We start from the raw sequence: 24,340 nt of genomic DNA, 5'->3' as shown, positions 1-24,340 counted from the left end.
AGGTGCTTTAGGTTGAAAGACTGACAAGTTATAAGGGAAAAACTGAAATTGCAGACTTTGTGGAGCCAGGGATAGTTAACCCTCGCTAACTGGCACTGCGCGGTGTGCAAAACCATGCAAATGCGGGTTTTTATAGCAGAAAGATGAAAGGGATAGAAATTAGCCCAAAATGGCAAATAAACTACAAATTCTGAGCTGAAAACCACTCCTCCAGGGACAGATAGGCAGCTCAAAGCTCCCCACTCTCACTGGTGAGCAGAGAAACTTCCTTCTATCCAAGTAAGGTATGGGGAACACAGAAACTACAATACAGCCCTGGCTTCAGTAAACTCTGAAAACTGGACTCTACTAGCTTCAGAAAGGTGGGAAACAAGTGTAGGATAGCTTATTTGTTTGTTTTTTTAAGAAGGTGAGGCAGTTAAAACAAAATAATCACTTTAAAGCACAGTAAAACGGCTATCACACTTGAGTGTGTAGCCTACAGCAGTTAAAACAGTGTAAATGCTCAAATAAACAATTTTAAAAGTGCAAACAGTAGTACGTACAATTAAACAGTTGAAATAGGGTTTTTAGTATCAAATAAATGCTAGAAGCTGAGCGTTTAGGTGGAAGTAGCAGTATCTAGCAAGAAATAAGCCAAACAAATACTTAAATCCAACCAATGTCTCTCTTTTCTCCTTCTGCTGCTGTAAGACTCTGCAGATAACCTGGGCAGTGTATAGCTGAGCTGAAAGAAGTGTAAAAATGTGCAAATGTGGGTTTTTATAGCAGAAATATGAAAGGGATAGAACTTAGCCCAAATGCCCAATAAACTACAAATTCTGAGTTGGAACCCACTCCTCCAGGGACAGATAGGCTGCTCATAGCTTTCCACTCTCACTGGTGAACAGAGAAACTTCCTTCTATCCAAGTAAGGTATGGGCAACACAGAAACTGCAATACAGCCCTGGATTCAGCAAACTCTGAAAAATGGACAGTACTAGCTTCAGAAAGGCGGGAAACAAGTGTAGGATAGATTATTTTTTTTATTTTTATTTTTTTGTTTTTTTAAGAAGTTAAGGCAGTTAAAACAAAATAATCACTTTAAAGCACAGTAAAACAGCTATTGCAATTGAATGTGTAGCCTACAACAGTTAAAACAGTTTAAATGCTCACAGAAAGTATTTTAAAAGTGAAAACAGTAAGCAAGTACAAATAAACAGTTGAAATAGGCTTTTTAGTATCAGATAAATGCTAGAAACTGAGCGTTTAGGCAGAAGTTGCAATATCTAGCAAGAAACAAGCCAAAAATGTACTTAAATTAAACCAAAGTCTCTCTTTTCTCCTTCTGCTGCTGCAGGACCCTGCAGGTCACCTGGACAGGTTCTTGCTGAGCTGATACAAATGCAAAACATGCACAAATGCGGGTTTTTATAGCAGAAAGACGAAAGGGATAGAAATAATGCCAAAATGGCAAATAAACAACAGATTCTGAGCTGAAAACCACTCCTCCAGGGACAGATAGGCTGCTCAAAGCTCCCCACTCTCACTGGTGAACAGAGAAACTTCCTTCTATCCAAGTAAGGTATGGGCAACACCGAAACTGCAATACAGACCTGGATTCAGCAAACGCTAAAAACTGGACTCTACTAGCTTCAGAAAGGCAGGAAACAAGTGTAGGATAGCTTACTTTTTTGTTTTTATTTTTTGTCTTTTTAAGAAGTTAAGGCAGTTAAAACAAAATAATCACTTTAAAGCACAGTAAAACGGCTATCACACTTGAGTGAGTAGTCTACAACAGTTAATACAGTTTAAATGCTCACAGAAATGATTTTAAAAGTGAAAATAGTAAGCAAGTACAATTAACAGTTGAACTAGGCTTTTTAGTATCAAATAAACACTAGAAACTGCGCGTTTAGGCGGAATTAACAATATCTAGCAAGAAACAAGCCAAAAAGTACTTAAATCAAACCAAAGTCTCTATTTTCTCCTGCTGTTGCTGTAGGACTCTGCGGGTCACCTGGGCAGGTTCTGGCTGAGCTGATACAAGCACAAAAACCCCCCGCAAATATGAGTTTTTAAAGCAGAAAGATGAAAGGGATAGAAATTAGCCCAATATGGCCAATAAACTACAAATTCTGAGCTGAAAACCAATCCTCCAGGGACAGATAGGTTGCTAGAAGCTCCCCACTCTCACTGGTGAACAGAGAAACTTCCTTCTATCCAAGTAAGATATGGGCAACACAGAAACTACAATACAGCCCTGAATTCAGCAAACTCTGAAAAGTGGACTCTACTAGCTTCAGAAAGGTGGGAAACAAGTGTAGGATAGCTTATTTTTTATTTATTTTTTTAAGAAGTTAAGGCAGTTAAAACAAAATGTTGTTGTCTTTCGGCTTTTCCTGGTTAGGGGTCGCCACAGCGGAATTCCTGTCCGCTAATGATTGGCAGTAGATTTTGATGAACGCCGAGATGCCAGCTCGACGTTCAACCTTAAATGAAGGCACACCCATTTACGCATGTCTTTCGAACGCCCGCCCAACAGCGGGAAGGACATGCAGACTCCACACAGAAGGCACTCCCCGCACTCCAGCTGAGAATCGAATGGGAGAACCTCTTGCTGTGAGGCAACAATGCTACTGCTGCACCACCACAGTTAAAACAAAATAATCACTTTAAAGCACAGTAAAATGGCTATCGCACTTGAGTGTGTAGCTTACAACAGTTAAAACACTTTGAATGCTCACAGAAATGATTTTAAAAGTGCAAACAGTAAGTAAGTACAATTAAACAATTGAAATAGGCTTCTTAGTATCAAATGAATGCTAGATACTGAGCGTTTAGGCAGAATTTGCAATATCTAGCAAGAAACAAGCCAAAAAAGTACTTAAATCAAACCAAAGTCTCTCTTTTCTCCTTCTGCTGCTGCAGGACACTGCAGGTCACCTGTGCAGGTTCTTGCTGAGCTGATACAAGTGCAAGAAATGTGCAAATGCAGGTTTTTATAGCAGAAATATGAAAGAGATAGAAATCAGCCCAAAATGGCCAATAAAGAACAAATTCTGAGATGAAAACCATTCCCCCAGGGACAGATAGGCTGCTCAAAGCTCCCCACTCTCACTGGTGAACAGAGAAACTTCCTTCTATCCAAGTAAGGTATGGGCAACACAGAAACAACAATACAGCCCTGAATTCAGCAAACTCTGAAAACTGGACACTACTAGCTTCAGAAAGGTAGGAAACAAGTGTAGGATAGCTTTTTTTTTTTTTTTTTTTGAGAAATAAAGGCAGTTAAAACAAAATAATCACTTTAAAGCACACAAAAATGGCTATCGTACTTGAGTGTGTTGCCTACAACAGTTAAAACAGTTTAAATGCTCACAGAAATTATTTTAAAAGTGCAAACAGTAAGTACAAATAAACAGTTGAAATAGGCTTTTTAGTATCAAATAAATGCTAGAAACCGAGCGTTTAGGCAGAAGTAGCAATATCTAGCAAGAAACAAGCCAAAAAAGTACTTAAATCAAACCAAAGTCTCTCTTTTCTCCTTCTGCTGCTGTAGGACTCTGCATGTCACCTGGGCAGGTTCTTGCTGAGCTGATACAAGCGCAAAAAACATGGAAATGTGAGTTTTTATATCAAAAGGATGAAAAGGATAAATGTTAGACCAAAATGGCAAACCAACAACATATTCTGAGCTGAAAACCACTCCACCAGGGACAGATAGGTTGCTCACTTTCACTGTTGAACAGAGAAACTTCCTTCTATCCAAGTAAGGTTTGGGCAACACAGAAACTACAATACAGCCCTGGATTCAGCAAACTCTGAAAACTGGACTCTACTAGCTTCAGAAAGGTGGGAAACAAGTGTAAGATAGCTTATTTTTTTAAGAAGTTAAGGCAGTTGAAACAAAATAATCACGTTAAAGCACAGTAAAGTGACTATTGCATTTGAGTGTGTAGCCTACAACAGTTAAAACAGTTTAAATGCTCACACAAATGACTTTAAAAGTGCAAACAGTAAGTGCAATTAAACAGTTGAAGTAGGCTTTTTTGTATCAAATAAATGCTAGAACCGAGTATTTAGACGGAATTAGCAATATCTAGCAAGAGACATGCCAAAAAAGTGCTTAAATAAAACCAAAGTCTCTCTTTTCTCCTTCTGCTGCTGTCGGACTCTGCAGGTCACCTGGGCAGGTTCTTGCTGAGCTGATACAAGCGCAAAAAATGTGCAAATGCAGGTTTTTATAGCAGAAAGATGAAAGGGATAGAAATTAGCCCACAATGGCCAATAAACTACAAATTCTGAGCTGAAAACCACTCCTCCAGGGACAGATAGGCTGCTCAAAGCTCCCCACTCTCACTGGTGAACAGAAAGACTTCCTTCTATCCAAGTAAGGTTTGGGCAACACAGAAACTACAATGCAGCCCTGGATTCAGCAAACTCTAAAAACTGGACTCTACTAGCTTCAGAAAGGCGGGAAATAAGTGTAGGATAGCTTACTTTTTTGTTTTTTTAAGAAGTTAAGGCAGTTAAAACAAAATAATCAATTTAAAGCACAGTAAACTGGCTGTCGCAGTAAGATCTTCAAGAAAGAACAAACCTGTCCGATGGATATCTGCCATTAAAAGGCTATACAATAAGAGAAAGAAATTGCTGTCTATGATTAGGAAGTAACAGACTCAAAACTGGAATCAATCCTCCCTCAACGTAAACAAGATATATGACTCCTTGTAAAGTCCTACAAAGCTAATTATGAATCCAAATTAGCTTCTACAACTAAGGACAACTATAAGGTGTTCTTTAGTTAGATTCATAAACTCAAAGGAAAGTCCCAGATATGTGCTGAATTTGCAGTTAATGGCACTACATATACAGAACCTGTGGATATAGCAAACCTGCTGGCTGACAGGTTCAATGAAAACTTCACACCCTGTCTCTGCCACACATACCCCAAAGCATCTCCACCACTTAGTATCTCTAAGGATCAGGTCTTAAACATTCTTTCCAGGGCCAAAAACATGGCCTTTATGGGTCCAGATAACATGTCAGGCTGTGTTCTACATGGGTTAAAACAGGAATCAACAACACCACTGGGTAGTCTTTTCAATAGGTTCATAGGTGTGTACTAGGCTAATGGCCCTGGAGCCTTTACAAGCCTAGCCCATAGGATTACCCTAGCATCATGCCAACCGACCTTAGTTCCCAGTGCCTCTGTCAAGTAGAGCGATTGGAGTGATCCCTGGGGTGAATTTTCTATTTCCCATCCACTCATCAAGATTTCTCTTGAAGAGGGCCAGTGAGGTGCTCTGTTTGACATGTATGGGAAGTCTGTTCCATAACATGGGCAATCTGAGTTATGAACGTGTCCCTCCAGCTTGTTCTGTTGATTGGGGTAATGATGTTGTGGTCTCTGGAGCATATGGTGTAGATGGATTGGGATTTCTTTAGATTTAGCATTTCTAACAGAGCTATGTCAGACATGGCTCTGAAAGTCAAGCAGAGATCACCTATAAGTACGCGATATGAGACAGAGAACAGTTGGAGTTTGTTGAGTTTGTCCATATAGGACAAGTATTTAAGGCCTAGGATCCTCTTTGTGAGGTACTTTTGCAGCCTCTCCAATTGTTGCAGGTGTCTAGCAGTGGCGGATTTAGGCATGGGCGCAGGGGCGTGTGCTGGCCCCTTTTTAAAACTTGTTTTTTTTTTCCTTTTGAAATCAGGTGCATCTTCCCAAAGAATCCTGTCACTAAATGTGCCCTATATGTCAAAGATGCAATTGGAGGGTGTAGTCAGATGATTTTTTATAACGATCCACCTCCAACTGCATCTCCATTATAATATAGGTGCATTGGTGAGAGCTTGTTAAGTACGTTAACCTTTTGTCAGAAGACAGTCTAAAATAAAAAAAAAAAATGATCCTGAAACTGGTCTTCGAGGGTGAGGTGATCTGCATTGAGGTAGTTTGCTAAATAACTGACCAGGGATACTAATTTTAGTTTTTCCCTTATGGGTTAACCTTTATCAAGTAATCTGTAATTAAACTGATAAACATGGGCAGCGTATTTTATTTCTTATAGAAAAATGTGTATCCATACCACCTGCACCAAAGCTGTCTACACTATCAAATGAGATATTTCCACCCCTTTGCTTCTTCTTTTTTTTTTTTTTTTACTCAACTTATTGCCTTTGTTCAGGGTTCGTAAAATTAGAGTAACTCAAGTGACTTGAGTAAACTGTCCCTTTGTGCTCTCTGGTTTCACTTTTACTTTTTTCTGCATTAGGTTTATTTTAAAATTTCAAAGACTAAGCTGCCTTGCTTAAACTCTATCGAATAGAACTAAAGTTAGTAAAATTTGATGCAGTGCACATATGTGTGGAGAGATTAAGAAACCCGTATCACTTGCAACCAAACAGAGCTCCATTGTGCTGCTTGGGACTTCATTTCTTTCCTGGAGCTATATAAAATGGATTATCCTTGTACAGTTTGATTTGACTTTGCAAGTGTGAAAGTCGCAAGGTGAAAAGTGAGGTGTGGGGAAGGTGGATGGAGATGAAGGTTAGAAGCTGGCATAACAAATGAGAAGAGGACCTTAATACCCACGCAGTAGAAAAATAATGCTAAAAAAGAGCATCATGCAAAGTGTGTGTCTACCTTAGGTGGGGTTCAAGACACCTCGGCTACAGCAGGAACCGGAGGGACTATCACATCCTTGTACATGGTTCATTTAAGACACAGATGCTGACAGCAGATATGCAACACAAAAATGACAATGCTGTGTGTAGCATTTGTAGCTAGAAACCAGGAGACTCAAAGGCTACCCATAAAAGCTAGTCTCTGTAAAATATGCATTGCAAGAATACTGGGGATAAAAGTAATGTTTCCGTGTTATGGCACAAATATATGCGGCTGGATTTATACAACTGATCAGGTGGAGGTGAGTTAGTATCATCACTAAGTGAGGGTGGTCAAATGCTTGTTAGCAATTGAGACCTATCAACTCTCCAAACGTTGGAAGAACTTCTCTGTTTTAGGCCTGATTTACCCTGACACAGGGCGTCCCTATTTTTGGAGGCCAAACGCTGTCAGTAAATATGCCATTTGCTCTTTCTGACTGTATTTTGCATTTTCAAAATTCTGGATGTGAAGTTTAATTGCTTATTGATTTTCATTCCTTTCTGTGTGACTTGCGTCGTGTTTTAATCTGGTATCAATCTTTTTACAGTAACTGTCAAATTCCCTCCAGTTGGGGCTACACTCCTTGCTCTAACTTGCCATGTGATAACTTGGTAAGCATTTTTTACCTCATGGTATCCTTACTGCGCAGTTTTCTGCAATTTGCCACGTGACACAGATTAACACAAGACCCACTGACTGTCCTCCTGGGAAGTGAAGAAATATAAAGTTTGTGTTTTACGGGTATGTAGGTTGTGCTGCCCAACCTCAGTTTACAAACCTGTAAAAAACAAAGTTATAGTTCTTCGCTTCCCAGCACTGCACGTCCTCTGGCCAGAATTTTATTGTAGACTCACCACGGAAATCTTCACTGTGAACAGGCTGTGTCTTCCTGAGTGGCACCTGTTTTTTTTTTTTTTCAAATTAGTTTTGTTCATCATAAACATATTCCGCATGTCTCCCTCCTAGAAAGGAGAAGGCGTTATCCTGCATCACTACAATGCAATCACTTAGAAAACTTCACACTCAAAGGCACTCTGTTCATATGCTCACTTTCAGAGATATGCTCAAAACAACACTTCCAGACTCAGAACAGCTATGACAAGCAAATGCAGTATAAGCTTCAGTAATAGCTACAAATCAAACTAAGAATTATATTTAGAAAAAATATGTATTAACTTTATTTTATAGCCTCAAAATAGCTGGTACCAAAGTTGTGTGGACTGAGACCAAATAATCAAGTGAACTTTCAGTGAATAGCAGTACATTGTGGAAGTGCTGTAAAAAGACATTTTAACCTGCTTTCAAGGAATTGTAATATAAATATTTACAGTCTGTGCATAAATGTATTTGTATTGTACATGCACGAGTAGCTACATCTTGCTGGTATAATTCTGGAGTGTTTGCTGGAATGGAGAGTCTTTTATAAAATCTATAGAGTAGAAGTGTTGTCATTTGAATTATTACTAGATAAAGCCAGCTATAAACAGTTAATGTCTTGTGTAAATGGTAAACTGTGGTAAGATATGATGAGCATCTGCATAGAATTTCTGCTGCCCTCTCCCTTTGATCTTACGATATGATGCTTGAAAATGTATTAGAAGAGAAGATGAGGGGAAGTGAAAGGAAGGCAGAAAGAATGCAGATCTATTTGGCTAGGCTGTGACTACACGAGCACACCTGAGGACATCTACTCAGACTTGACCTCAAAACCTGATTCCTCTTCTCTTGAAGTGCCTAGTCTTCAGTGAGGTTGCACACTGATTACAACTATTTTAGACAGATCCAAGTGTTTGCACCTTCTAGATTTATAAAAAAAAAAATAAAAAAATCATAGCAGGTGGTGTCACCTCTGATTCTTATTTAGTGAGTGCCAAACTGAGTCTCCTGTAGTGCAAAACAACATTCAGCTGAGCACAGTTGTGGACATTTCAGCAGAGGTGCGGATACTTGTGCAGTGCTGTTCTGTACACTTGCACACAATTTCTATATATGTCTATTGCAGAGCTTGGCTTTTGAAGTAGTCGTACTATGCACAGCCCCCATTTCACTTATTTGCCTGCTTTTGCACCATCTGAGCTAAACTGGTAGTGAACTGTAAACTGACCCATTACTTATAACTGCTTGCTGTTGATGCATCCAAGCCAAACTGATAGTCAGTGGTTTTAGTATCTATAAGAGCAAATTGTTAAGCACTCTGCTGTGTGCATCAATTGTATGTGTAACAGTTATGTACTGCTGCAAACACTTGTGCACAGTTACAGATGTTTGCATACATCTGGTACATCTGCTGTTGAGTACAGTACTCATAGTATCTCTATATACCTACTGTTGCTATAGGTATTCTGTATGATGTCTCATTTCACTTATCTGCTGTTGTAGCATCTGAGCCAAACTGATAGCTGCTTTTAGCATCCTTTAAGTTCTTGCCACTACCTTTGCAGTTTTTTGTATTCCTCATCTGTTTATGATTGCATTGCAATTGAAAGTCTGTTTGCTAGTCATTATGTGGTATTCACAAATTGTGCTACTGCTACTATTATGCTGTACTTTTACTGCATTTTAACTGCTGATACCAATTCACTGTGATTACAAACTACTCCAGTGCTATTGATTCACTGTTTCAATGTTTTACACTTTTGTCTCTGCACTGGCTTACTTCACTAATAATATCTACAACAAACCTCACAAGTGTACTCTTTACACACCAGACTATACAAACCATAAGGTTGCAGTTTCCTATGCCCAAGCGTGATAGCATTAGACATACTGAGGTGAAATATCAACCGTCTCTTCCTTACTGACAGCCATTTGCTTTTTTCCATTAGCTAAATCTGTATGTGAGAGCTGCAAGCATATACTAACCTTAGGGGCTGTCATTCAAGCTTATTGGTATTACTCACCAGGTTATTAGTAGTGACACCCACCTTACACAGCTGTGCCCTCCTTGTCCTAAACTAGCAAATAAACCATCTTACACTGAAGTACTTAAGAAATGCCTGTCCATATCACAAAGACCTCCAAGACATAGGCTTGGTATATAGGATACTCAGTATCATACTTACAAGCAAACAGCATCCATAGACATAACTAACATTAGAAGTAGAAAGGGCAGACACACATCTGGCAAACTAATATTCTTAACACAACAAGGCCAAGCCAAGACATCAGGTTAATCATAGTCAGTGATGACTTCATAGCTAGATGCACAGATGCACCACTCACTAGGCTGAGCAGGGACAGAGTAACAGTAAGCTGTCTCCCAGGTGTCTGGATCTGCCATGTCACTAGAATCCTCAAACCCCTTGTCCCAAGGTGCACATATGACTTGGTCATTATGCACATTGGAGTGAATGACTTGAGACATACCCTCTTTGGTCACATGAAGAGAGTCATTATGGAACTCTCAGAATATGCATCTGATGTTGGTATGAAACTAGTCTTGTGCAGCATCCTACATCACCAAGAATGATGCCATAATGCAAACAAAAGATTATTGATTTTATATAATTGACTTTAACTATTGTCTTAGTGATTGGTGTCATTCTAAGAAGGTCCAGTATATATCATACAGGAATGAGATGATTGTCAGTCCTACCAGCTTGTGGATGGCCTGCTCCTCTCACCTCATGGCTTTCATATATTAGCTAAAGATTTTTCCTCTCCCCATTATGACTTTTTTTGTCAGAGTCAGTCTCTTTAAACTACCAGCATAGTCAAACTAAATCAAGACTATATAAAGGTATCACTGCCCAATGTTAAAAGCCTAAATAGTAAGTTGCATTTCTCACAGGCCTTCCTCATCCTCAGTAATATAGATATAGATGTTGACATAATTACTGAAACATAGTTTCAGTGCAGTGATAGCATCCCCTCAGGCCAGGTTTCAGTCCTTACCACTCTTTCAGAACCAATGCCAAAAATTACTATGTTGCTGGAAAGGTAGTGTCTATATTCCTGATAAGTCAAATCATATCTAGACTCATAAGGTATTACAATGATCTTGAGCTCCTCCTTATCCTAATTATCATAAATAACAATCTATACCACATTATAACCATCTATCGTACCCTCGCTACGTTGCCTGCAACCCACAAAGAATGTCTAAACAAACTGAAATCTCTTCCCATTGAGCCTAACATTATTCTCCTGGGGATTTCAACTATTGTTCTGTTGACTGGAAAACTTATACTACCATAAATATGGCACAGTGCTTCTGAGATTTCATATATGCTAGCTCCCTAGACCGATTAGTTCACGTCCCTACTAGAGGATCAGAATACTGGATATAGTCCTCATCAGTATAACTCTATTAGTCACTACACCAGTAGTTCCCCTATCATTGGTCGGGTTACATCTCAATCAAAGCCAGTCTAAAACAAGAGAGGTCTTTGCAAGGCTAACACTTAACCAAAAGGCTTCAATGCTGTGTTGTTTTTAGCATCTTTGAAGACTTGGTGGTAAGGAATCGTATGTCAGTTATTTAACAATATTAAATTATTTTCGGAATTAAAGCTATAACTATTTTATTAATCTGCAAACCTTTTATCTTATTTTAATAAATTTAAATCATATCTCACAAATGTCCCTTATTTTTCCCCCAGAATGTTGTATCATATCTCTCAACTTAATCAGGGACAGGCCTCATCAGAACTGGGGACAAATCCATAATCAATTTTTTTTTTTTTAATTTTACCACTATTAACTCGAGATGTTGACAGAGTAAGACAGTATGACTTAATTTACATCTTCTGAAATAAAAAAGTGTAGTTATTGTCATTATTTACTTAAGTATAATTCACAATCTTTTCTTCAAAGGTCACCAGTTTTACAAGGGATTAAGAGAGACAGAGCTACAATTTGAGTCAAAATCAGCAATGTTCCTGAAAATCATGGACATTTGAGAAGTAATCAAGCTCAGTGATTGTTTATGTTAGGATATACCATCATACTACATGCAGATTTGGGTGGAGCTGATTTATTTGGCAACCCGATAGGGTAGTCTGTTAAGCGTTTTGCAAATTTCTTGACTGTTAGTCTAATTTTGTACTTTTTTTTTCAACATCAAAAAGCTTAAAGTTAAAGTATAAAAAAAAATTGAAGCTCTAATGTTGGGCATTACAAACATAATAGTAGTGAAAGGCAGCCACACACATCCAGCAAGGGGGCTATTGTCCCCCTGCACCTCTGTATTACACAGATTTAATTGCCTTGCAGCCCCTTTGAAGGGAGTGGGGGCCTGAGAAGCATTAAGCTGTCTACTGTGGTTCGAGTAGTTAAACTTCTCTGTTATAACCGCTGTAATTGTCATAGTACTAGTCTGTAGCGCAACACCTGATTGAGGTGCGAGTGCGTAGGCTGTGGTACTTTTTTCTTCATTTTTGCCAACCTGGATTTTTTGGGGGGATGACTGCAACAACAGTGCATCACTTATGTAGGTCCCAGTCAGTACACAGTGAAGTACTAGCATACTGAGATGTGCTGTACCTCCACTGTTATATCAAGGAGCATGGCAACAGAAACTATGCTTGCATACATGTGTTTATTTTTTTATACAGCTGTTTGCTGAAGTACTGGGTTGGTTAAAGAATTAAGTCTAAACCTAAAGAGACTGCTGTGCATTTAAACATTAAACAGAAAGCATGATTATAATTTCTTCACAGTGCCACACCCTGTCACCCTCGCTGGTACCAATGAACTGCCGGACCAAACTTTTACAGAGATCATGGGGTTAAAAGGAATATCCCTGACACATGATAGATCAACTTAGCTAGTACTTAGCCCCAGCATTCACCTTGCCTTGTGACAAGCATCCATGTCATTATTTAGTGACTTTAGTCCTCAGTGATTTGCCAGAAAACCACAGATTTTATGATGAACAGATCAAAACTATTAGGCAAAAATGTGGACATTCTACGAAAATCTGGACAGTTGAGAGGTATAGTGCATACCTACATAGGCAAAAGCAAAAATACTGTATATGTTTTTTCAGGTGTACTGGGGTATAGTGTTGGCTTTGATCTGAATGTGTTTTAATGTTCATACGTATGGTTGGGGTAGAGGCATAGCTGTCAATTTTTTACTTCCAGAAGTAGGAATGCAGGCAGGGAATATATGTAATTGTGTGCTCTTATTGCTGCACCACAAACCACCTGTTATTTGAAAAATGGAAACATTCACCCCTCTCACCATTAATAATTTTTTGCATAACTTTCCCTGTAAAAACATGAAATAAGTATTTTTTCAATCTACAAGACTCCTTTTGGAAGCATTAATTTTGACAGTTGTGGACATAGTATGGCTTAAAAAAAGCTATGGTTTCTTTAACTAATGTATAGAAAATAGTATTTGGTAGAGTACCAAAAGTATGCCTAGCTAAACCCGTGTCCAGAAGCAGGTAGAACGGTCCCAAATCAGGGACAATTTTTTTACATATTAATACTAACGACAAAAACAGACCCATTAATAATGCCCAGATTAGCATACATTTTCTGATGTAAATTAAATCTGTATTTTTAATGATGGAGGAAGATTTTGAACCAAAAGTGGGACATTCCTGAAAATCATGGGCAGCTAAGAGGTATGGGTGGAGGCAACAATCGTTACAGTATGTAACCACCAAGAGAAAATTGTGACAGTCTGTGGATTGTTTCATAAGTATATATAGTGTCATGGATGTAGCCAGGCATGCACTACATGCCTTACAAAAGGAGTTTTGAGTAATGTTATTTTGTTCAGCTTAAAGACACTGAATACCCATCCTTAAATATTTAATATGACTGTTTCTTTGCCAATGTGCAAATAGATGTAACAGCCAAGCAGCAAGATAAATTTGCATAATGGTTAAGGTGTTCTCTTCCCACACGTAAAGTACAAGGTTTGATCCTCACTCTCAGTAAGAACTTCATGAATTGAAGAAATATCTTTTGTTAGGGGAGATCTATGCCTGACACATAGAGCACTGTCAGACCCCACTCTGATGGACCTCTTGCATATCCACAAAACAAACAGCAACAGAATTACCCATTCTAAAGGTTCTAAAGATTTAAACCTTGTCTGTGATATAAATAGGACCTGCTGGAGAGACAGGTGTGTATCCCAGAGACTACCCTGTTTATAGAACAGGCTCCCCATCCATGTGAAGCAGAGTTTACCCCTAACCCAATTTAAGTGCAACTTGGACAACTGGATGCAGAACAGAAAATTCATCCCTGGTTTGGTACCTATGTCTCTAATGGACGCAGCCAACCTGAAAATGGTTCATCTCCCAGACCCCTGCTTGCAAATGTTTCATCTCCCAAACCCCTGCTTGCATTTATAAAGGGTATCAGAACTTGTGAGAGATTTGGGATGCATGGCTAGGCTTAAAAAGGTCCTTGTGGTTGTTGGCCTAGTAAACACCTATTAAACTATAACAAACTGTTGTGGTTTTATTATTGTGATTCTCCAAGAGTTTACAATTACCTCTCACACAGGTCTTTTAGAGCTTCAGAGTGCAGTATATGGGAATAGGGATGAATAGGTCCCTCCCATTAATATCAGCACCCCACCACACACGCACGCACGCACATAAACACACACACACACACACACACACACACACACACACACACACACACACACACACACACACACAGATTCATTAAAGCCTGGTAGGGAGGGTGAGTTATCATTGGTCTGAAACTATGTTACAGTGATGTGCTCAGCAGAATTTCTTGCTGTCATGTTATAGCTTATGTCAGATTAAGAAAAATGAAAAATATATGTCTAATAAAAGCAAAATAATTGCTCTTAAAGCTATAGAAAGAACAGTAAACAATCCAAAAATATTATGGTCTGTTTAGTAAAGTATTAGGAGTTTAATTATTTAGTACATCCATTAAATGAAGCTTTTACTAATTTATGCAAACATCTGTGCCTGTGGCACATATTTATGTTGCATAACAGTAACATAGATTTCACTGTGGTTATTTCCACCTTCATAGGGGTTCTTTCCAAGTTTATAAAAGTGCATATGCCCACTATGACACGAAAGGAGGATGTAACTTGGTATGGGCAACCACTCATCTTCTCCAGGCATGCACTGAAATTACTTGTACTATCTATACACATGCTGTGTGTTGCACAGGAATTATCTATTTCTACTTTCATATCCACAGCAAAATCATGTGCAACTGAATGTAAACTGATGTCTTTCCACATCTAAGAGATTGTTAAGGTGATCTTTTCACAACAACCAAAATTAGTGTCCTACTTTCCCACTTCCACCCCGGTAGTCAACTAACCAGACTGCACCCCCCTTTTGCAAATTCCTGGATCCGCCACTGTCTAGTGAGGTACATACCAAATGGGCATTGTACTCAATGATTGGCCTAATGAGGGAAGAGTAGGGGGAGACAATAACATCTTTCTACCTGGATGCAAAACCCTTAGTAATGAGATGTGCCACATAGAAGGACTTTCTGACCACAGTGGCAATGTGGTGGTCAGAAGACAGGTTGCTGTTAAACCTGTGTTCCCAGATCTCTTATAACAGCCTAATCACTAGAATCCCAGAGAAATGGAAAATTGCTACCATCATCCCTTTGCACAAAGTGGGTACATCCACTGACCATGGAAACTATAGATGCATTAGTTTGGCCAGCCTTATCTGCAAGGCCATGGAGCAAGTCATCATGGACCTTATTAATAAAGATATAGGAAATCTCAAAATACTTGAGCTCACCCAGTTTGGCTTTGTCAAGGGGAGAACATACCTGTTAAACTAGATGGACTTCTTTGAGACAGTCACCAAAGCCCTTGATGAGGGTAAGTCTGTGCATACTACCTACCTTGATTTTGCTAAGACCTTTGACACAATCCCCCACTCAGGCATCATTGATAAACTAACTCAGTTGGGTATTAACCTATATATTGTCAGGTGGATTGCAAACTGGCTCACTGATAGAACTCATACAGTCAAAAGAGGATATTCCACCTCATCCAACAGATCCATAATCAGTGGTGTTCCACAGGCATCAGTTCTGGGAACCCTATTGTTCAGAATCTACTTCTCTGAAGTCTAGGCAAAACTGAAGGTCTGTGACTGACAAAGTTTGCTGATGACCTCAAAATGGGAATGGTCATTGGTCCTCTAATGATGTCAACATCCTGCAAGAGGGAGTTATGCAAACTAATGACTGGTGCCAAGTCATGGCCTTAAACTAAATGCAAAAAAATGCATTGTCTTCCCCTTTGGCAAGGGCGATGTTCCTGAAAACAACCACCGATTGTAAAACCCTAAGCACACATTCAGTGGTGTGAGACATGGCCACACAGGTTGCCAGCAACCGTGCCTTTGATCACCATATCTCCACAGGCGTAAGAAGGGCATTTTATATTGCTCATGTCATAAGGGCATTGCCTCTAGAAAAAAAAGAGGTTATAATGTCTGTGTACTTTTTCCTCATCAAGCCAATAATAGAGTACAATACTTCCTTTGGTATGTACCTTTCTAAGCACCTGCAGCAATTGAAGAGACCACGTAGGTTCCTTACAAAGAAAATTCAGGGTTCCCAGCATCTGTCATATGTTGACAGACTGTAATTACTGTCACTTTACTCTGCGTCATACAGACTACTCCTAGGTGACCTGTGCCTTGCATATAAGGCAATCTCTGACCCTGCTTTAATGGAAATGCTGCACATTTGCAAGTTAAATGACACATGGGGTCACTCGCTCTAAGGACCTTAACCTGGTATGCAACATCAACAGAACCTGCTGAAGGGACAGATTTGTCTTCCAGAGGTTGCCTCACCATTGGAACAGGCTTCCAATTAATGTTAAACAGAGCCCTTCCTTGACTCTATTTAAGTGCACTTTGGAAGATTGGATGGGTAATCAGAAATTCAACCTGGGGGTTACACCTGTGTCACTCTTAAACAGGGACAATGGGTGCTGATTTTAGTGTCTGCTTTAAATGGACACTCTTGGGAACAAGGGTTGAACTTGGTTAGGCTTGTAAGGGCCCCAGGGCCATTAGCCTAGTAACCTCCTATGATCTTATGATCCTATGAAGAGAGCTGCTAGGAATACCAACCATGGTGGTTCTTCAGATCATGGAATATCACTAAGGTGGGTCAATCTCTGTATTGAAAAGAATTACTGTGAAAGTTTGGCCACTAATAGTGGGGCTTCCATTCATGGTAACCCTTTCTAAATCCCATGGATTTCCCTTTTAAGACTAATGTGAATTTCCTCCCTTTCACGAATGTGCCTAGGCCATAATTCATTGTGATTTCTAATTTATTGTCATTTAGGCGTGAGATGTTGAAGTGTTAATAATGTTTGTGCTGAACTTCCATGTTGCAGCTAATAAAACTTGACTTGGTGTTAGAACCAGGATTTTTCTAAAGAACAAAAACTGAAAAGCACCTTATCAGTTAAAAAATAGTGCTACACCACTCTGAGTGAATCCAGATGCTCAGAATTTAATACTTTCACTGATAAAAGCCAGTTGACCCGCAAAAGTCCTCATTTTATTGAATTTAATTGATCAACCCAAAAAAAAAAATCTTCAGCCATGATTAAGTTTAATCTACTAGAACAATCTGACTTCTCAAAACCTTGTTGCTAGCCTGCCTGGAGACAGAGGCTTGCACATTTCGTATAGTAACTAAATTAGAAACAGATCAAATTCAGGTAAATAAAGTTCTTTGTGTAATTGGCCATGAATTATACAGCTCATTTTCACTTGTAGAGGAAAAGCATTCTATATACGTAAGTGGTTAGGGAACTCAATAAGCATTTTGTACCAAAAAGAAATTTAATATATGCAAGTTCATGTTTCCACATAAATGTGGAAGCAAAGTTTAAATGTGTTGAAAGTATTTGCATGGTAACTGTGTGAAATGGCACAACATTATGGGTTTAAAGACACAAATGATTAACAAATAAGGGATAGCACTGTGATTGGGATGACTGATGTAGATTGAGGTGCAATAACTTTAGGGAGTTGGTGACACAAGGTACAGGGTGTAATTCTCTCCTTTGTTCACTGTCTGGTTATTGGCTAGGCATGTAATAGTCTACAGACTGATTTGCCTAGTATTTGCAGAGTGGAGTGCTGGCATAATGGTTAAGCTGTTATCCTAACAAATACAAAGTGTAGGGTACAGCGCTTTATTCTGACCTCTGGTTATTTTCTAGGCATGAAATTGTCTGCAGACTGACACCTAGTATTTACCCATGAACCCAGAGAAGCAGAATTAGTTAAAAATGCTACCCTAAATATGGTATATAATATGTGAGGTGAAACACGCAAAAAGGTCTAACCAATGTTCAAGAAGCAGAGTGGGAAAAAGACTAGCAAATGTGCGAGGTGCGGCCCTTAAACCGTCATGATTGAGATGAGTGTGCTGCTCATGGCAGGATGTGTAAAAGGTGTAAGAGTCATTTTGCTGTCATTTGTAAGACAAAACCAATTAAGGATGTGGTTTCTAAAGATAAGACTAAAAATAATGTGTAGAAAGCATTTCCCTTAGGTTTATTCACTCCTGTGTCTGAAGTAAGAGCAGACTGGCACGTTAAAATTCCTCTTCATGGAACACTGAGTTTCAAAACTGATATGGGGACTTATGTTACTATGGTATCATATGCTACACACAAACGTTTCCTGAAGTGTCTGCAGTTGCATGAAGCAGACTGAATTTCATAGCCCTGCAAGCAAACTCCACTACACTGGTATATTTCTAGTCATGCATGAGTGGAAGGAGAGCAAGTATAAATTTTGGATTTATGTGCTGGTTGGTTTGTACATAAATAATCTGCTCAGCAGAGCTGTGTTATATGAAATGGACTTAATTGCTAAAATAAATGAACTCAGTGCAGATGTGTTTGGTGAATGTTGGCCTGCTTGATTGCAAGCAGTAGGAATTAAACTAAAATGGAATGCGCTTCCATAATCCAAGACCATTCCCAGTAGGTTGTCATCTCCTATCCAAAGTGAAGGCAGAATTTAAAGAAATATAAAGCCTGATGTTATTGACAGTGTAATTAAACTGAGAGAGTAATATGGCTCCCATGGCCCCAGTAATTAAAAAGAATGATCAAGTGAGAATATGTATTGATTTAAAAAATTTCAATGATTAACTTGGCTTGTGCATGAAGTTAATTTTATCTGTCTTTTTCCTCTTTTTTTTTTTTTTTTTAGTCATGGACATTGTTGCCTCACAGCAAGAAGTTATTGCGTTCGATTCTCAGCTAGAGCGTCTTCTGTGTGGAGGCATGCGTGAATGGGCGTGCCTTCATTGAAGGTTGTGCGTCAGGGCTAGTAACTCGGCACATAAAAATCCACTACCAAAACATTAGCGGACCGGAGTTCCGCTGTGGTGACCCCTAACCAGGATAAGCCGAAAGACACAACAACAACAACAAGTCATGAACATTCAGAACTGCCATTTAGCTGAAACACCTGATATCCTTAAAGGGTTATTTGCATATATCCCATGTTGCCTCTGATACAAGAGGTTTAAGGTATCCCACAGTGGAAAGTCTAGCATTGCTAGAGTTTTCTTTTTGTGTTTTTTAACCAGTTGGTTTTCCTGTGTGACCTTGTACTCATTGTTTTAGTTTGTTAGTTGGGATATTTTGTAGACACTAATGTTTATGGATATCAGTTGGGTACGATAACCCTGTGTTTCTGAATGTTAAACATTCCTCTAATGCCTTGCTGATGATACTATAAGAAAGTAGAAGTATGTATGTTTACAGCTGCAGATGTTTGGTTTTATTGGCCTGAAATTGTCTATATATACACTTAAAAATAAAAGCAAAAGTCATAGCCATTCAGAATTATCATTCAGCTGAAACACCTTGATATCCTTAAAGGGTTAGTTGTATATCTTCCATGTTGTCTCTGATGCAAGAGGTTTGACGATATCATACAGTGAAAAATCTACCTTTGCTAGATTTCTCTTTTTCATCTAAGATCTGTGAAGCAGGGTTGGGAGTAGAGCACAAAAATGAGATCTGATTGGCTCTTGTACGTATACTAGATCAAGGACCTTTTTCTGCACCTGTCTTGAGGAGGGGTGGGGGTGGATCCAGATGGTTGGTTGCCTCCAGGTCACAAACCCCTTTTCTGGGGGGGGACAGATCATGAAATTGTTCTAGGCACTGAAATAAGCCAGTTATGCATCTGCTTATCATGATCCCATAAATATGAATGTTGTGGAACCCATTCACAAGGGTCGTACATAGTTCATTGCTATAGTCTTTGCTATATCTACTTTAATTTTATATACCAAATAATGTGAAGGTGTCTCAAACTTTACCACAACACTGAAATGTCCTTCTCTAGATTTTGCAAGTACAACAAAAATCAACTGCAAATAAAACTAACTGTTCTTGACTACTATACCATTTATATCACTAAATTTATGAGTCATTTATTTTCTTTGCCAATGGTTATACATGTAAAGCACAGGACAAATGAGAAAGAAAACACCCTCGCCTTGTTGTTCTGTTCAAACTCAGGTTGTCAGAGAAGAACACTCCCACGTTAATTCTTGCGTCTGACAATTTATATATCTTCCTAATCAATTCTATTATTCTATCATGTGATGCAAATGCTACCCTTACTCCGCTCATAAAATCCCAGCTGTCTCTGTGTTCTACTTTCTCTGCATGGAGCCACACAAATATAAGTAGAATTTTCTTATATTCTGCTACCTTCTAGATCTTCATTGTAATTAAAATGTTGTGAAGTTATTACAACTAAATCCTAAAGAGTTGTTCAGCTGTAAATAACTCCTGAAAAAGCATCTTTAATTGGGTAAAAAAGTATCCATCAGTGCTGAGAAATATACAAGCTCACAAACAATTTTAAGTCCTGTCTTACAAACTCCAAAACATTCTCCCTCAATGTCTTAATACAATTATCTTTGCTGAATCATATTTAAGGTATACTAAATAAATACTATGCAGTTTATTGTTAATACAAGCAATATACCTCATTCCACCAGCATTCCAAACATAATCATAGAGTGCTTTAACTGAGTGTTCACCATCAAAAATACCCTGTTCTGAGGGTAACACAAAAACTTTACAGTAAATAAAAAATCTGAAATGGAGAGTTTGAGAAAATATTATATAGAGAAGGCTATGACTGAGTCTACAATCATAAAAACGTATTACCTGTTCGAGACAAGGATACCAAGACATTCACTTGAGAGTGAAGCTTGAGATGTTAACTTTGGCATTTCTATCAAGAATGCATAATAAGATTTATGATTCATGATACCCAGTCATAACTCTTTGTAGTGCATGGACTTTATCTGCTCCATGTAATGCTAGTTATAGAAAAAAAATCCAGGAACATGATTTTTTCTTTCTGGCTTTCAAAGCATTTAAAAGCCAGTAAACACTTAGTACTGCCAAAACAGATAGCAGGAATATTTGACATCTTTCTGAAGAATGATTTGCTTTAAAAACTGTTAAATTCTTAATTTTGCCACATTTTTGTTTACAAGTATAGCACTGTGAAATATGTAACAGCTTTTAATATTCTTCCATTATTCTCCTGTCAAACTCTAGTGTAGGACCCATTTTTAACAGTACTTAGGCTTAGTTAAATAAAGCTTGTTATGTACCTTTCTGATGCCAGAAATGTGCTTAACAGGTTTGTCTTTTTTATGCATTCCATGCATTACAGAGAATGTTGGGCTCTAAAATGTTGGGTTCTAAAATGCACACTTCATCATGGACTACAAAGCTCTCATCAATGTTTATTATCCAAAAACGCCTCTTTGGCCCGCTTTCCTAACTTTAATTCAGAACATGACACAATTTTTCTAAAATGTGATATATGATCATGCTAGTCTTTGTTTTTATCCAGTCTATTAAGCTATCTTTCACATTTTGTAATATCTGGGCGTCCTAAAAATGTTTAAAATGTTTTATTAAATATTAATGATTTTAATTGTACAAAACATCATCTTATGCTGCTGTAGACTAATTCATGTTGCATTCACTTTACTTGGTGAATGTGTATGTGTGTGTGTGTGTGTGTGTGTGTGTGTGTGTGTGAGTGAAATGCATATCTATATTTGTTTAACTGATTATCTGTGTTAATTTCTGAATCAGATACCTTCAAGGTCTCTTTTTAGGTTCATAGGCATGAAGTCTAAGAGGCCATTAAAGAGTCTGGCCCAAATTCTGTGTTTCACTAAAGCACTGCCAGGTTAAGTGACTTATTCAGCATCAATCAATAAGCAAATTAATGCAAAAAGATTCAATGTTTGTTCCCTTAGTACACAAAATAGTTTATTAAGAAGTTAAATCTTTAAGCCTCTGTGCTGACTGACAGACATTTCAGTAATAACCAACACTACAAAGGCTAAGAGTAAACCATAGATCATAATGCTGTGAGGCACACATGTTAACCAAATGGCCATATACTGAATATATGCTTACTTCATCAGGGCCACAGAAAAAGTGTATTTTCATATTCCTTTTTCACCTGTGGACAGTGAATTATTTGGTAGTCTGATGACACTGGAAACTACTGAATACTAAGGCAGACCACTTCCTTGCTTGTAGGTTCATAGGTAAGCACTAGGCCATTTTAAGTTTAGACAATTTCTCTTTAAAGGTAACAATCAAACCTTGTACCTTATGTCTGTAAGGTAAGCATCTTAACCATTATGCCAAAACTGCACTTTAACAATACACTCAGGAGAGCAGTACCCCCATTATACTATAGTATCATCAACCCATCTACCTGGAGTGGGAATAGAACACTCAGGCTTCTGCATCAAAGGCAAGTATATTATCTGTTGTACTCCATATACTGCTCTCAAGGCTTTTTTGAGAAAGCCTAGGAGTGAACCAGGGACCTTTAGATCTTCAGTCTAACATTCCCTCAACTGAGCTATTTAGGCTCACATTTATGCCTACTGTCATGCCCCATCCCTACAACAGGCACATCCCTAACATCCTTTTTGCTAGAATGATTGAGTTGGCTACTGGACGCTCACCCCCATCTCCTTTACTAGATTATCAGGCCCACTTTTTCAACTATGATCATCATCATCAATGCTCCTAGTTCTATGCACCATGACACCAGCTTTAAAACTGACCCAAACATTACTTATAATTGATAAAAAGTATATACTATGAACATTTATTTGTAGCCTCACAGCAGTCATGTGAATGCCCCACTGTTAGCATTTGGAATGAGAACACAGCATTGGTGTGCATCATATTAACTGCAAATACAGCCTAACTTCACAAATGAGCTCAACCCTTCAGCTGAGGTGTAAGATATAAATGAAGTTTTGGAAAGCAGTAACAGTCTTATTTGCATTGCTTTTTGTCTCATGTCTCTGCACACGTATATAATTCAGAAGGAGAAGCACAATTCAAGAATAAAACAATATCACTCTATTTTATAGATTTCCATGCACAACCGTAAAAACAATAACCATATCTGAGCAGGACTCTCTCCTGCTTGACCTCCTTGAATAGAACCTTCTGATTGCTAAACTCTGGCCATATCATCTGATTTCAAGAAATGCTCTGGATAAAAAAATACAAACAAAAAATTATTAAATGTTGATATATTGCCAGTCAGCACTGTAGTGCTTTCTAAGTCCTTTGACAAAATATTTAGGTGAGATGAAGTACCACACTTGCACAGGTTGTTTGCCTTTACATGTGATTATCATCTGACCAGTCTTCTGGCTTGAACTGCAGTTTTGGAGTACTTTTTCACAACTTTTTAAATTCTGTTATGATCTTAAGATATAACCTCATTTAAAAATCAGAGAAAAAATAACCCATTTCTGACAATTCTGTCAGAACAGTACCTTATGCTGGAACAATTATCACACAGTTAACTTTGCCAAAGTCAGTTTCTGTACTTTAAAATACCATATGACCTATAAGAATTACTTTGGGGCAAAAGTTTTCTAGATGCCCCATTGCATATAGAACAATTTTTTTCATGATATCAAATACATATATTTTATATCCATGGCAGCTGATCTAAATTGGCAAAGATGGTTTCATATTATCACTGGAAGCTGGAAAGGCATTTGGTAAGTTTTTAGAGTATATTGCAGTTGAATAAAACTATAGAAAATCTTTCCATTTTCAATTGTCATGGCAAAAACATTTGCTGTTTTTTTACAGAAGTATAAAAAGTTAGCAAGATAATGAACTATAGCCCATTTGATACTTTCTAAAACAGTCTGAATTGCTACAGCAGCTTTGTAGCATAGTATATGGGGCTTCTGCAAGCATTCGGGCGGCACAGTGGTGCAGTGGTTAGCAATGTCGCCTTACAGCAAGAGGTTCTCCGGTTTGATTCTTGGCTGGGGTGCCTTCTGTGTGAAGTTTGCTTGTTCTCCCTGTGTTCGCGTGGGTTTCCTCCGGTTTCCTCCCACATTCCAAAGACATGCATCTGGAGCATTTCTCCCTGGGCCTCCACTGAAAGCAGGCTCTGTGGAACCTAGTCAGACATTCCCGGTCAACAAATGTTAAATAAATAAAAATTTATCATACTTTTTATTTGTTTTTTTATTTGTACTAACTGTAGACCACTTTCTCAGCTTAATATCTCAAGTAGTAAATTTTGAAGACTGAAAACCCTTTAGAAACAAGGAGTTTTGAACTAAAGAAGAACTTGTCGAGCTAATATAACTG

Source organism: Protopterus annectens, chromosome 3.part0 (genome assembly GCF_019279795.1).
Source record: "Protopterus annectens isolate FY-2018-M chromosome 3.part0, PAN1.0, whole genome shotgun sequence".
Classification (NCBI taxonomy): domain Eukaryota; kingdom Metazoa; phylum Chordata; order Ceratodontiformes; family Protopteridae; genus Protopterus; species Protopterus annectens.
This window is presented reverse-complemented; position numbering follows the sequence as displayed.